The sequence below is a fragment of the Culex pipiens genome, chromosome 2 (assembly GCF_016801865.2).
Source record: "Culex pipiens pallens isolate TS chromosome 2, TS_CPP_V2, whole genome shotgun sequence".
NCBI lineage: Eukaryota > Metazoa > Arthropoda > Insecta > Diptera > Culicidae > Culex > Culex pipiens.
The window spans coordinates 53234451-53250145 of record NC_068938.1 but is presented as its reverse complement, the minus strand read 5'-3'; the positions used below and the strand labels follow the sequence as shown (position 1 = coordinate 53250145).

At 33.0% G+C, this 15695-nt stretch overlaps 1 protein-coding gene across 2 annotated transcripts in view; it reads left to right on the top strand.

The window, feature by feature from the left end:
* The window catches only part of LOC120426235 (kinesin-like protein CG14535), a 293320-nt gene that overhangs the window by 139014 nt on the left and 138611 nt on the right, over positions 1-15695 (top strand). The window lies entirely within an intron of this gene.

The following is a 15695-nucleotide window of genomic DNA, read 5'->3' as shown; positions in this document are numbered from 1 at the left end:
CTAAAATGATTAATGAAATAATGTTTGACAACTTGTTAGAGCAAAAATCTATCTTTTTTAAAAGCATATCTCCAGTACCACATTTTTCACCAACCTAAACACTGGTGTAAAAGATGCCTTTTTTAGTCTCCTAAAGCTTATAACAATATTATTTTTAACTTGTAATTGTTTATTTGCAACGAAATCTTGTTAGTTTACAACTTCTACTCAGGTTAAGGAGGTGAACAATACGTTTTTTAGGAACTCAATGTTTTGGGATAGAAAGTCAAATTAATAAATCGTCTTGATTTTTTTTGTATGAACAAGGAGTAAGAGCGGGTGTCTGAAATTAACAAAAAAGTAAAAAGTAAACAGATAAAAGTATGTGTTTTATGGATGACCCAATTATTGTCTAAATCAATCAACACAAACATTTTAAAAGATGAATAATGTTTTATTCTCGATGAAACAAAGAGAAACACTTGTTTAAATTTCTCATAATTGCTTGCCACATTTAAAAAAATGTAATGTCTGATTTTTACATTACATTTTATTTATTAATTGTGTCAATTGTATACCCTTAAGATTGCAAATGTATTTGGAAGAAAAAGTAGGGCTTTAAATGTAAAATATGGATTTAAGCATTTTTTTTATAAATCATATTTAGGTATGTTTGAGTTGTTAAAAGTATGTAAAATCTGTTGAGTTATTGTTCAATGAAGTTTCTGTTCCTGCTTTTTTTTCAACTAAGTGCTTTCTTAAACTTCTATTCAGATAATTTGAAGTTATTATAATATCTAATTGATCATTTAGATCAAATTCATTCATGATTGCTTGAAAATGTGACTTTCTGAATTGCCTTTCTCTGATTTACAGATTGTTTTGTTCATGATTTTTTTTTATGAAATGGTTGAATAACATTTTCCTTCAATCGATTACCAAAAATACTTGGAATTTAAGCTTTTAAATTCCAAATAGAGATTTTTATTTGAACAATTGATTAAAAAATAAAAAAAACTAAGATTCAATAAAATGAAGTTAGGCCTCAAAGAAAAGCATTACTTAAACATTGAAAAGAATGAAAATTGTTCTTCTTCACACAAAATGTGTATGAGATTTCCTTGTTCTGAAAATACCATAATACAATCAGCTTGAAATGAATTTGTAGATGTCTGCACTTATTAAAAAATAAATAACTTTTTTACTTTTTGCGTTTTGAAAAATACTCAAAAAGCATAATTTATGAATTTGGTTCATTGAACAATTTTAATAAAAAGATTATTAAAAAAACTCCAGGTTGGGTCAATAAGTCTTAGTCTTTCGACCTGTCCTCGTTATTTTTGCAGTTTGTCTCTATGCAATCAACATTTTCAAACACATTGGTCGCATTTATTTGAGCTATTTGTTACTTTGAAATAGTCAAAAACACTTGATGAAAGCTATTATGTTCTGATAAAACGATAATATAATTGGGCCGAGAATGGTTATATTTTTTAGAAAACTTTACAAAAAATATCTTTTGAAAGATCATGACATTTTAACGCAAACGGGATTTTTTTTTTCTTGAATCAAAGTTACATTTAATTTGTTATGGGGCCATTCTTTACGAAATTGGCCGTCTTTGACCTTTTTTTGTATTTTTTTTATTTAAACAAGCTTCGTGGAGGCATTCCCTACGACCAAAGAAGCTAAAAATTGTACGTAAATATTTGAAAAGGTGTTACTTTTGAACATATTGTCTGATCGATTCGGTGTCTTCGGTAAAGCTGTTGATATTGAAAAGAACTCTAAAAAATAGGCATACGTTTTTTGCTAATTTTATTTTTTTTTTGCGCAAAAAGAAATCTCAAAATATCAGTAATTTTATTTTTTTTAAATTTTTTTTATTTTTTTTAATCTTTTAGGGGACAACAACCGCAACTTTTTAGTCTTAGAGATATTATGGACAATATTTTTACCAATTATGAAAATATTTTTTTATTAAATTTACAAAAAAAATATTTAAGATACATTAAAGATTGGATCTCTGGTTTGAAATAACCCGAATTAAAGATAAAGAAACAACAAAATTGAAGCAACTTATAGTCCAATTTTCAATGTTGAAGTATGAAACAATTGTGAAATTTTATGATCCTTTGCATTTTTTAAATTTAGATCTCAAGACTAACATATCAAATGGGCGTTTTATTTCCGGTTTTGGTGGTGGTTGGTATAAAAGGATAAAAATACAAACCAAACAAACTCATACATTTTGTTTAACCAACATTATTGAAGTATGTTACAAAATCAATGGTTTTATTCAAAATTGATTCAAGAAGTTTGATTTTAAAATGATACCAACAAAAAAACAACAATCTAGCTGCAAATTGGCCAAAAAGCTCTCCAAAGTTGCACCCACAAAAGGCTCTCCACATCGCTTTCCACCTGCTCCCACTCTGTTCAGCTCAGGAAATAAAATATATAACTTGTCTAAATATTTCATTTCCACTTATGCTCCCTTGTACCTTCGTCAAATCCTGCCATCAGCTGGAGAGCCAGAGCCAGAGCAACCAGATCCGTCCGAGGAACCAACAATGGCAGCATCAGGAATCGATATATTTTCCTTCGTCCTTCAGTTGTAGTTTCCTCTGGCGAAGCTCTCAATCGTTTCTGGAAAATGTTGACTCAGTTTTTCTCCTTGCTTCTTGTGACTGCTGCTGCTGGAGAATAAAACTGCATCCTCCTGAACCAATGGTAGCAATGCGAGGAGAGCAAAAGTAGCAATCCACTTCACAATACGGGGCGGGAATACAAAACATTCGCATTCTGTTCAGCTTCTTTCCGAGTGCCGCTCGTGGGGAAGTTTTTCCGGTGTGCATGCGAAGAAAGTGCTTTGCGAGTTTGCTGGAACCACTCTAGAGTTTATAAATGTGAAAATGTTTGTGTTATGAGTTTTTTCCTCGCTCTCTCACGGTTCGTTTCGAAGTTTATTTCGCTACTTGTGCACTTTTTTTGGATTCTGTTTGTTGGGGTTTGGTGCCACATCAACTCGAGAGTGCCACCTAAGAGGTCGTATTCACCATCCTGGCACCGTGGCTGGCTTAGCCTTGGAAGGTTTGAGAGGGGTGATAAACGAATTGGAAATTCAGATCCATTTAGATACTCGAGACATCCACTTAGGCTAAACGCTCTGGAAGCTACTTTTTATTTATTTTGACTTGGCTTGGTGAATTTGAATTTGGTAACGAATGTTTTGGGATCCACCTGAGCCATTCATGTAGTTAAACTTTTAACAACTTTTTATTAAAATAAATTAATGCCAATCATGATTAGAATCCGAAACCGCTGAAACTCTCATCATTATTCAGCCATTAAATTGAATAGTATAACTTTCAATATAAAATTCTTCTGTTCCAGTTACATATTCATGCAGATTCATTCCGTAACAGAAACAAAAAGAGAACAAAACCTCCAAAGTGATTCATTCGGGCCAGACAAGCCACCAAAACACAAAAGCTCGATTTTCCACCACAACGAAGAGAAAAAACTACTAACGAGAGGAAAAGTCCTGCCTACCGAAACGAAAACAGTCGAAAAATGCCAACCGGTAAATAGTCACTCAATTAAAGTTATTGTTATTGCCCTTTCGTATGTCGAACAGTCGTTAGTCGTCAGATTTATTAGCCAACCCCCCTGCTCCCACCTCAAACTCCACGTGACGCCCCAACGTGACTTTCGGTCCCCACTTGGCTTCCAAAGAACGACTTCCAGAACACCTACCGAGGGCACACCAAATTGAAAAGTCTACAGGAACTCCGCAGGACACGTATCGGGATAACTCGGCGGGAGCTACTCCAAATTATGGGCGACCTCCAGCTGGGAAGTCTTCGTTTGGCTAAAAGCGCAACAATATGGCGGTGAAAACGAGCCCGATCGGAAGTCGGGTAGACCGGAGAACTCCTGGAGGGGAGGTGAATCGATTCGCACATATTTTATCCCTGACCGAGTTCCGGTGGAGTTGAGCGTTCTTTTTTCTAGGGAGTTCTAACGTGTCGTTAGAGCGATTCCTGGGGAGGTTTGTGTCTGTGCTTTTGTTACACAATGGGTTCGTAATGGCAATAATATGCGTCTGTTTATGGAAGGCAGACTGCTTTTTTGTGGGCTCATTGCTGGAGTTGGTCAATAGGGATAAGGAATGTGGGATGTTTTTGTTAGGGGGAGTGGAGGTGTTCCATGTCAAATTGCGGTAATTGTGGGTAAATGGAGAACCAAGCTGATATGAATTTTTATGTCTTATAAGACATACATCATATTTTTCTTTATTTTTATAATTTTACTGTTGGAAACAAAACCGAAGGATTGTTTTTTTAGGTTTTATTTCATCTAAAGCATAAATATTTTATCAATTTAAATATTTTTCCACTTTTTTATTTTTTTTTCTCCCTATTTTTAATTTTAAACATTTGGAGGATACTCTTGCTTTGTTTATTGCTGTTAGATTTTTTGGTTGAATTTTAAACATGTAGTTTTATATTTTACATTTTAAGGCCGTTGCAAATAATTTTCAAAAGTTAAGTCACCTCCTCCTCTTCTACCCTTTAACATTCGTCCAACATATCAGGGGTCAAACAATATTTTAAAAACTTTGAAATTTCCATGAAAAATAGAATCTAATCAACTACAAACGATCTGAATTGCATTTTTAAATGAATCATATTTAATTTGCTTGGGCTCGACCAAGATTTTTTAAATTTGTATGCAATTCCAATGAAAAGCACCGCAAAAACTCCTCTTCAAAACTGGTCCAAAAAATAAGAGAAAATTTTTTTAAAAAAAAACATTTTTTTCAACTGAAAACAATCTTAATGGATTTTTTTTTAAATGCATGTTAGTGCTCTCTTAAAAAATTTTTTTTATGGAATTCCAATGCAAAAACATTTTTCCTCTCAAAAAAAAAAATAATAATAAAAATAATAAAATGAAAAAATCAAAGATATTTTGGAAACTGATAACTTCATAATAACTGGACAGGATTATTTTGCATTTAAAACACATTTTTTCATTCAAATGTTGAATAGTGACTCGTATTAAAAAAATTACCTCATTTTTTATTATTAGTTGAGCTTCAGAGTTTATTAAACTTAAAAAGAAAAGCATCAAAATTAAGAAAGTTTTCTTTTTCAAAATTATTAGATAAGATTTGATTAGATTTGATTAGATTTGATTAGATTTGATTAGATTTGATTAGATTTGATTAGATTTGATTAGATTTGATAAGATTTGATTAGATTTGATTAGATTTGATTAGATTTAATTAGATTTGATTAGATTTGATTAGATTTGATTAGATTTGATTAGATTTGATTAGATTTGATTAGATTTGATTAGATTTGATTAGATTTGATTAGATTTGATTAGATTTGATTAGATTTTTGATACTTTGTCAACTTATTGACTTGTTTATCATGATTTCAATACTTCAAAATTAGTTCAAATCTAATTAAAAATTATATTTGAAGTTTAATTTGCATCAAAACTTATAAAGTTAATTTTCGATATCTTCTTTCTTTTCTGTATTAATTTTTAGGTACATTTTTTCTTTAAAGAATTTATTAATTTCATCATATTTATTTGTAAATTATTTACACTAATTTGAAATGATTATTGAGGAAACTTTCTCAAACAGACACTTTAAAAATCTAAAGAGGCATTTAAAAAGGCAACGGCGGAGGTCAAGGAAGCGCATATTTTTTCGAATTTCGAACCAAAAATCCAAGCCAAAAAGTATCATAAAATGATGTAACCATTGTCCGTAAAAAAATTACAAAATATCAATTAGTTTCTGTAAAAATGTGATCTTTTTTCATCTGTCCCAAAATTTTCAATTTGTAAAAAGCCCTTAAATATTAAATTTACAAAAAAATACAAAAATAAGTACTACATAATTCTAAGTAGTTTGCAATAAATAGTACTACTGTGGTGAAATTAAAATTTTCAGCAAAAATATGTTTGTCAATTGATTTTTTTTGGGGAGATTTTTAAAGCGACGGGATAAAAAGAAACATTAAATAAAATTTGCATTGGCCTGATAAAAACTTTTACATTTAGACTATTACCGAGGATTTTTTTTTAAACTTTGCTACTCGCACTGGATTTCCGTAGCAAACTCTCAATATCAAACAAACGATACCCCAGCACTATTTATTCGCACTACCCCATGGACACACTCATAATCATGTCTGAATTGTTGTTCTTCTCACTGTATTACGGAAGGGGGTAGTGATTTTTATGCTCACATTTCCCCTTATTATGGAGCCATTGGATAACACAACCTAATGTGTGTGTGGGTTTGTGAAACAAACGTTTCAGGGTAACATAACGAACTGGGAAATTCACTTGGTTTGACAACCTCGGTACAGAACGTTTGAGGAAGTGGGGGACGATGAGGAAAATTGAAGAGATTGATTCACCTGACGCTGACGATTTACTCCATTCGATTGAGGGTAGCAAATACAGTCACGGTTAAAATGGAGCAAAAAGAATAAAATCGATTTTGTGATCAACAAATAAAGCATAAAACATTAACATATTGCACAAAAATTAAGTGACTTTTAGGGCACCGATTAAAATTCACTTTTAAATTTAGCTCAATATTCCGTTCGACGTCAGCTAACTTGCCAGCCAACCAACTCGATGTTCCACTTTATTAACGTTTTATTACTCCGACAACTGACAGGTGTAACATCTCATTGGTTTTGGTCTAGTGGAAAATCCTCCGGGAAATCCAAACCAACTTGCTTCGCAACTGCTTGAATAAAGATTCGAAACTGTCTTGTAACCTCCGATAAAACCAAAATCCCACCCAAATGGCCTCTCGTACCACCAAATGCAAGAAAATTTCGTACTTTTTTGTTTCCTTCACTCTGTGGCCTTTGTCCACCCAGTTACCACGTGTCACACACACCATTGTATGGGTTGGCACGCGAGCTCGAGATGTCGTGACGGGGCACGTTTTCCAACGACGTTACAACGACACAAAAGTTGTAAAGCTAATTTCATGCTCTCGGAAACACGGCGCTTGGCCATCCTGACCAATGCGAGCCGAGCTGGTAGAGAGAAGCGGCCAAGATGTGGAAGTTGGCAAGTAATGCTAGAAGGCAAACGAAAAAAACAAGAAGAAATTGGATTGGACTGGTTTCTTCGCACTGGGTAGTATAGAAGGTGGCAAGTTAAGTAAATTTGGCAGGGGAGTTTGTTTCTGCAAATGTTTGCTTCTTTGTGTGAGGGAAAGAAAAACAAAGAAAATTTACTTATGCAATGATGCAAAAAACTACGTGTGTCTTCAAGTAAACGTGAGAAAGGCAGCACCCAGGTTTACAATACTTATTTATTACATGCTCCAGTTGTAGGTTCAAAGATTTATTATATTATGTTTTTATATTAATGCTTATTTCTAGATTAAATATTCAAAAAGAATCTATCTGCATAGGAAACCCATGACTCATAGGTTGTTTTGAAAATTTACTCTATATTTTACTGATATTTCAATCATTTATAATCGAGATTGAAGTTTTCAAAAAGTTACCATTAATTGTGGTTTGAATAATAAAATTTGTGAGCTACTCAGTTTTTAGATGAGTTTCTGTTATTCTTCAAATTGGTAAATTTGTGGATTAAATAAGTTTTTTAATCAGAGTAAGTAAACTAGCTTGTACACCCAAAGTTAAAGAACGAGGGGATAGTCCTCACTAAAAGAAACGTGAGGAAAGTTCTATTTTGCGAGAGTATAGTCCTCTTGCGTGTTCATTCGTTCGCTGGAACAGTTCATCCTATTGAGAGGCTTATATGGACATATGACCGCCACTTAGTCACCGAACCTATACGGCAAAGGCACGGTTCAATAAGCCAAAGGTCTTGGGTTCGAGTCTCGGTACCGGTACATTTTTTTTTGATAGATAAACTTTTTTGGAAAATGAACCCATGAGTAAAGTACTCTCGGTAATTTCGGGATTTATCCTCTCCTTCCGCACACAGTACCATTTTACTACCGAATCGTGCTCTTTATCCTCTCGTATGCCGTTGCCCAGTTCTGGGTGTAGCTACTATTTTAAAATATTTGACTATGGGAGTTTCTGAGCATTATTTTCATTGAGATGTTCTGTGAAACTTAGTTTTACAGTTACAGTCAATTATTTCAAGAGCTTTTTACTTATCTTTTAAAGTTTAATAAGTCCTCTATTTTTTTCAAATTAATAAAAATTGAGTGATCTTGACAAATTTCCGAAAAAACATCATTAAAACTTTTATTCTGATGAAACTTACTTAGGTCGTAAAAACCATTTTGCATCATTCCACAGAGGTTCAGATCATAAAATTAAGTGCCATTTTGGAACTTTGGTGTCTTCAGAAGATTTGTTGCTAATGGGAAGGGGCAACTTTTCGTTTGATTGAAAATTAAGGTGGTTCAGGATTAGGGCGTTTTTTGAAATTCAAGCAACTTTGTCAAAGACACCTAAATTTTATCTCGTAATCAACGTCATCCACGTCCAAATAAAAAAAAAATCCTCTGAGAAAATCTACAAAGATCAGTTTTTTGTTATTCTTTAGAATTTTAGAGACAGGTGATATTCGGTGCAATTCAGAACTTTGAAAATCAAACAAATTCTATTTTTTTAAGGTAATTCGGATTAAAGGGTCATTTGTTACAGTAATTTTATGGTTAAAAAAATGCAATTGCAATTATCTCAAAACAACGTCAAGCAAAATTTAAGCACCATGCTGCATTTGACAACAAACTCTGGAAAAATCCAAAATCGTCCAGCTTTTTGTTTTTTTTTTATGTAATTTTGCCCGCTGAATCTGAGTATGCCCTTAGAGTTGACCCAAAGTTTCAAAATATCTACTTTTGATCATATTTTGAGTTGCTATGTGAAATAAACAAATTAACTCATAGAATCCAAAAATATGACCAAAAACTAACTTAATCCACCTATGTGTTTGGAGCCTTCCTCACTCATTACCAACTATGGCTGTACACAAATTTCATCTATTTTTAAGATCCGGAATAAAAAACAAAAAAGTACATAAATATCACTTAAGTGGCCATATCTCGAGACAGGGTTGCCAGATCTTCAATGTTTGAAAGGTTTTTGATAACCTAACCAACGATGGGTCGGATGGTGGATCCGGACATAGTTTACAAACATTTAAGTGAGATCTGGCTTCCAAAAAGTACATCAATATCACTCAAGCGAAACAGAGTTGCCAGATCTTCAATGTTTTGGACTCATTATAAAGATTTTTTGATAACCTAACCAATGATGGGTCGGATGGTGGATCCGAACATAGTTTACATACATTTAAGTGAGATCCGGCTTCCAAAAAGTACATCAATATCACTTAAGCGGCCATATCTCGAGACAGGGTTGCCAGATCTTCAATGTTTTAGGCTCGTTGGAAAGGTCTTTTGATAACCTAACCAACGATGGGTCGGATGATGGACCCGGACATAGTTTACATACATTTAAGTGAGATCCGGATATATGTGAAAACACATTTTTATACATAACTTTTGAACTACTTATCGAAACTTCAATCTGTATAAAACTCGATCTATGGGACCCTAAACCAAGTCGAATGCAACAGGTTCGGGTCAAATCGGTTCAGCCAGTGCCGAGAAACATGAGCTAGTTTGTTGGTCACATACATACATACACACACACATACACACACACATACACACAGACATTTGTTCAGTTTTCGATTCTGAGTCGATATGTATACATGAAGGTGGGTCTACGACGTTTTTATACAAAGTTCATTTTTAGAGCAGGATTATAGCCTTACCTCAGTGAGGAACGCAAAATCAATATTTTGACACTTTGGTTCAAAATCAAGAACAGATTCAAAAATCGATTCATTAGTAAACAAAATAAGCATACTTTTGAGCTGAATAATATGTTTAATGCTGTACTGTACGGATTTTTTCCCTTTGCGCGGATTTTAAGCCGGCCAGATTTTTGTACGTAATTTTTTTGCGGAATTTGTTGATTAAAATTTTAACTACTGATAAATTTACTGTTATTATTAAATTTGTTTAAAAAAAGTTTGGATGATTTAACAAATCGTAGTTTTATTAAATGTTTTCAATGCATGTAGGTAATAATTTGTTTTGACCTTAGTTTTATTATTTAGTCTTTTAAAAAAATTGCTAATTAATTCCTCATCAGTTTTTTTTATGTGTACAGTCATATCGGCTATGTGCTCAGCAAAAGTTAGTAGCCTTAGGTATGACTAAAAACTAATTCTTGGATGTAAAATTTTATTTGGAATCAAGAAGTACGTAAGTGAATGTATTATAAAATGCCTTGTTTTTTTAGTAAAAGTCATTTGTAGGTTATAATTTTCTAAAAATAAGTCCTTTTTTTAATCCTTAAAAATTGTGTCCATCCTTATCCATTTCTCATAAAAAATATATATGAAAAGCTGAGCAAATTCAGTCTAATTTTAATTTTTGGACATGCTGATCTATAAAAATTCAAATAAATTAAAATGGTCGTACCTCCTACCATCACGAGATATCAAGAATGGACCTAAGATTTGGAAGGTGTAATTCTTAAAGGTTGAATATTACCTCTTTATGATGTAATTTTACCTCAATTTAGACTGAAAAAGAGACATTAAACCAGAGAAGAGGTAAAATTAAACTTTGTTTCTGACATAATAGATGTACCCCTTCCCAGATGTAATATTACCATGATTTTATTTACGGTGTATATGTTCTAATTTCACTCAGGAATGGTATAAGATATCTCTCTCCTTTGTTATTTTAGCTGTTTCCAAAACACCATTATACCTGACATATGCCACAACTGCACAATCAATCAAAAATAACTTTCCCTGAATAAACCCCTCATAAATCAATTACATGTTTATTTGCACACTGTGTTCCTGGATGTACTATTATGATGCTTAACGAGCTCACAAGCTTCAAAACATTTCCATTGTGGCCCACTTCCTGTTTGCTCCTTTCACATCCCCATCCCAAACAATCACAGCCCTGGTTTATTCATTGCCATGTCACCACAAAGTAGTAGCACTGTACCTAGTGCAGAGAGCAAAAGCCAAACTGACACCGTTTTCCCACGAACAAACGGAATGCGTGCCAAGCCGTCATCGCTATAAATATTAAATTATTGTGAAATTATACTGTAAACAGTAGTTAGTACCACCACCTTCTGCTTCCTTCCCACCTCACGGGTCAAACGATGGTTCGGGATTAGAAAAACTAGCTGTGCTTGTAGGGTGGTGGGAGGATAGTTTCCAACTGCCAGCGTACATGATGATAAGCTCCTCTAAACTTTGGTACAGAATATGGGTCGTCCCTATCCCCCTTCATCAAAACCCGCTTATATGCATATGAATTGCTAATGGTTCATTCCGACACCGATTATTGTAGTGTTTATGAATGGTGGAAACTTTCTGATAATATTCATATTTGATGATAAGACCCCCCTCCGTTGCCTTATTTGCACCAAAAGTTCATTTTTCATATGGTAAATTAATTAGCTGAAACTGCTGAATGCATTCGAAATTAATTCAGTGCCCGGTGTCATGTAAAATTCAAATGAAACTCTCTCGGTTTGCTCCGGCACGGTCTCAACCCCTCCCAGCTGGAAAAGTTTCCCGGTCGGAAGGGAGGGGGTCACACGGAACGGATACCGGCACAGCGGCGTGGTCAAAACCAGGCCAAGTGGTACTACAGAAACATGTAGTTAGACGTTGTTCCTACGACACTGGAGGGTGGGGAGAGCGGGTCTAGTCAGATCCGTTTTTGTGTAGGGTGCTTTGAGCAGATTACTTTTTTTAATGAAAGTTTTCATAATTTTACAGATTTGCTCTTGAGAAAATTTAATATTTCTTGTTTCAAGTCATTTTTGAATTTTATTTTCAAAATAATCAGATTGACATATTTGTTTTTTTTTTGTCAAAACATATCAAATTTTTATCATTTTGCAACAAAAAGCGATTCTAAGACGTAAAGATCAACAATTTAAAGCATTTTTAATAATTCGTCAATTGAATGAGATTCGATAAAAAAGTGCATTGTTTATAAATAGTGCTTGATATCTTTTGCAAATAAACTCGAGATATGTTCTTAAAAAAATGAGTTTTGTTTTATGATATCAAAAATCAGAAAAAAATAAGAAGTTTCTAAAAAATGTCACTGCTTAGACAATTACGTAAAAAAAATATGCCATTTTGCGGGTATTTTTTTTGTGTTTATTTTATTTGAAATTTAAACAGCTCTTAAAATAATTTACATAAAATACAAAAAAAAAAAACATTTTAATTTTGAGAACATTGATGCTATTTAAAATATTTGTTTAAGCTCTAGTAAATAATACTTTAAAATTTTCTTAGCACTTAAGAGTAATTCATAGATATTTTCAAGGACAAATGATTAATGATTTGTTAAAAATCAACTTTTTAAACCTAGTTTTTGTTTGTATTTGATGAAATTATAAAGTTTAATGATCTAGACTAGCACCCTGTCTTTTGGTAGCTTGAATGGAATGATGACAATTTTTCAAGGGTGGTTGCTTGGATATTTTGACAAAACAGGTTACAAAATATCGTTAGGTAATTTTTATTAAAAAAATCCTACAAGTAACTTAAGTTTGATGATCCAGTAACACTGTTCATAAATATGGTGAAAAATTTGACAACATTCAACTGAAAATTCAATAATATCTTCTTGATAAATATTTGACGGACTCTTCTGATATTTACTTTTTAGTTTGAATGTTTAATGATTTTTTTGTACATTTATGTAAACTTTAAATGGTTTGTAAAATACAAATAAATGTTCTTTTCCGATAATTGCATTAAATAAATAATAAATGAGAATAACATAATTTTGATATTTTTATATGGTTCGCAATATGTAAGATTTTTTCTCTTAAAATTTGAAGATAAAATTTTTAATAATGATCATAAAATACATTTATTTTTATTTATTCATTTACTTATTTGAGTTTAAATACCAATGTTATCACTCAATAGGAATAAAAATAAATAAAAATAAATTATTTAAATAAAATTAATCAAATAATAAATATGTAAAAACATTATTGAATAAATCAAATATTGTTATTTACAATATTTAAAATAAAAGTCAGGTTACATAAATTAAAGTTTTTAAATTTTAAAGGGGGAAAAGCATGTTAACCTACAGAAATTAAAAAAAAAGCAACGTTCAATAATAATTTAATAAGGAAATTTTAATTAAAAAGTTTTAATACTTAATATTTAGACAAAAAATTATCATTTGTAGGTAAATTATAAATTATTTGTTTATTAAAAATTTCCATAAAAAATATTTGAAGAGGCTGAGAAAAAAATTCAATAACATTTTGAGTGACTTCGTTGCTAGTTTATTTTTCCAATCTTTTTCATTGTGCTGAAAAATAACGGATTTTGATTCGGAATGAAAGTATATGGAAAGAAATGAATAATAAAAGTATTTTGTAAAACATATTGTCATTTATGACAATATATTGTGTCTAGTTTAACTATTTTCATTTTGTAATTTGTTTTTTTTTTTAATCTGAATTTTAAATTAATTTTAAATAGCTTTAACTAAATTTAGTTATATGGATTCCATTCCTTTCAAATCATAGAAAAAAAACTAACTTAATCCACCTATGTGGTTGATGCCTTCCTCACTTTTTACCAAAAATGGGTAATATGAGTGGTTTCAGTTTTTTTTTGAGATCCAGAAAAAAAGAACACAATGTGGTGATAACCTGATACAGGGTTGTCAGTTTTTCAATGTTTTGGACTCATTGGAAAGGCCTTTCAATTACCTAACCAACGATTGGTCGGATGATGGATATAGACATAGTTTACATACATTTAAGTGAGATCCGGCTTCAAAAAAGTTCATAAATATCACTTAAGTGGTCATAACTCGAGACAGGGTTGCCAGATCTTCAATGTTGTGGACTCGTTGGAAAGATCTCTCGATTACCTAACCAACGATGGGTTGGATGATGGATCCGGACATCGTTTACATACATTTGAGTGAGATCCGGCTTCAAAAAAGTACATAAATATCACTTAAGTGGTCATAACTCGAGACAGGGTTGCCAGATCTTCAATGTTGTGGACTCGTTAAAAAGGTCTTTCAATTACCTAACCAACGATGTGTCGGTTGATGGATCCTGACATCGTTTACATACATTTAAGTGAGATCCGGCTTCAAAAAAGTACAGAAATATCACTTAAGTGGTCATAACTCAAGACAGGGTTGCCAGATCTTCAATGTTTTGGACTCGTTGAAAAGGTCTTTCAAATACCTAACCAACGATGTGTCGGTTGATGGATCCTGACATCGTTTACATACATTTAAGTGAGATCCGGCTTCAAAAAAGTACAAATATATCACTTAAGTGGTCATAACTCAAGACAGGGTTGCCAGATCTTCAATGTTTTGGACTCGTTGGAAAGGTCTTTCAATTACCTAACCAACGATGGGTCGGATGATGGATCCGGACATAGTTTACATACATTTAAGTGAGATCCGGCTTCAAAAAAGTACATAAATATCACTTAAGTGGTCATAACTCGAGACAGGGTTGCCAGATCTTCAATGTTTTGGACTCATTGGAAAGGCCTTTCAATTACCTAACCAACGATGGGTCGGATGATGGATCCGGACATCGTTTACATGCATATAATTGAGATCCGGGTATTTGTGAAAACACATTTCTATACATAACTTTTGAACTACTTATCGAAACTTCAAACAATTCAATAGCGATGTATGGGACCCTAAACCAAGTTGAATGCAACTGGTTCGATCAAAATCGGTTCAGCCAGTGCTGAGAAAACTCAGTGAGAATTTTGGTCATATACATACATACACACACACATACACACACACACATACACACACACATACACACACACACATACATTTGTTCAGTTTTCGATTCTGAGTCGATATGTATACATGAAGGTGGGTCTAGGAGCTTTTAATAGAAAGTTCATTTTTAGAGCAGGATTATAGCCTTACCTCAGTGAGGAAGGCAAAACATTTATTTAAATAATAAAAAAATATTTAATAAAGATAACAAATTACAGTATCAAATAAATATTAATATTTAGAAATAATTGATTTAAATATTCCTGGAATAATTAAATTTAATTGCTCAAATGTTCACAGCTATTTTTCAGTTTATTGTTGTAAAACTTCAAATCTCCCCTAACCCACAAAGAACACTCATTCATTTACCAGTCCCAGAAGCCTCTCACTCTATACTTCCCTCCCTCTCTAGCAAACATTGCCCTGCCCGAAGTGAACCTTTTCCAGGCAGGTTCCTACCAGAGAGGGCCGGACAGGCCGAGGCAAATTCCCATGTTTTAGCTAAACTAATGATTTGTATCCGTTGCTGTGAAGCTTTCACTCTGTTTGTTCGCCTTTGCTTTGTCCTTTTTCCGGGTGCGGGGGGAGTGACAGAACTTTGGGCTGTGAGCCACCTCCAAGCGGAGGGGGAAAAGGGCTGTTTGTCTTTCTAACGAGTTTCAAAGCTTGGAATTTTCAAAACCCTGCAAGTTAACCGGTGGAGGACGAGAAAGTGGAAGGATTGTTCTAGGCCAGGGATCTGTAATTGGATTCTCCCTTGCTCCCTGGCCGGGTGGTTGAGCTTTTCTCATATGTTCCCTTACGTGGG